This window comes from Sinocyclocheilus grahami, unplaced genomic scaffold (assembly GCF_001515645.1).
Source record: "Sinocyclocheilus grahami isolate Dianchi unplaced genomic scaffold, SAMN03320097.WGS_v1.1 scaffold3303.1, whole genome shotgun sequence".
Taxonomy (NCBI): Eukaryota; Metazoa; Chordata; class Actinopteri; order Cypriniformes; family Cyprinidae; genus Sinocyclocheilus; species Sinocyclocheilus grahami.
Genome location: NW_015508446.1, coordinates 236 through 1,094, shown reverse-complemented (window position 1 = coordinate 1,094; position 859 = coordinate 236).

Here is an 859-nt window from a genome sequence, read left to right as displayed (position 1 = left end):
GAGCCGTGCCGTCCCGAGCCGAGTCGTACCACGCAGTGGAAAAGCACCAAATGTTGTCTGAGGGTTGGCATCATCTGAGGTCATCTGATGGGGTTGGCATCATCTCTTCTCAGGTGTTCGGTCATCTCAGGTCTTTGTAAGGGTTGGATCCAGACTGAAGCTTGTGGTCCTAGTTTCCACGGGATGCCAATCCAGAAGGAAATAGAGAAAAATGAGCGTAGCTGCTGTTCCAACTAAGCAAAAAATCATGCGTTCAACCGAAGCAAACGAATGTTGATGTGCATTTGATCAGATATAACTGAAGTACAAGGTTATGAGATACATTATGTGAATGCTTGGCTAAAGAGATGTGTCTTTACAGAAGAGAGTGTGTCTGAACCCCGAACATTATCAGGAAGGCTATTTAACTATTAACAATGACTTTAGCTTGAATAAACTCCTAATTACTGCTTATTAGTTAGTAAGGTAGCTGTTAAGTTTAGGTGTTGGGTAGGATTAGGGATGTAGAATATGGTCATGCAAAATATGTGCTTTATACGTAATAATAAACAGCCAGTATGCTAGTAATATGCATGCTAATAAGCAACTAGTTAATAGTGAGAATTGGTCCTTATACTAAAGTGTTAACTTACCATATATTTTAGATGAAAGATCTGTGTAAAATCTCGACAATTATATGGCCAGTCAGAGTATGTGATTTACATTTTTTTACTACCTACTTTAATTTTTTTCCCCCTGATTCTTTGTTTTTCTGAAGTTAATGATGAATCATGTTTTGTTCTTGAAAATGTGAGATTTTTGCATAAATACGCAGATTTTATGCTCAAATACATGCGTGTGCACTAGAGATGCACCGATT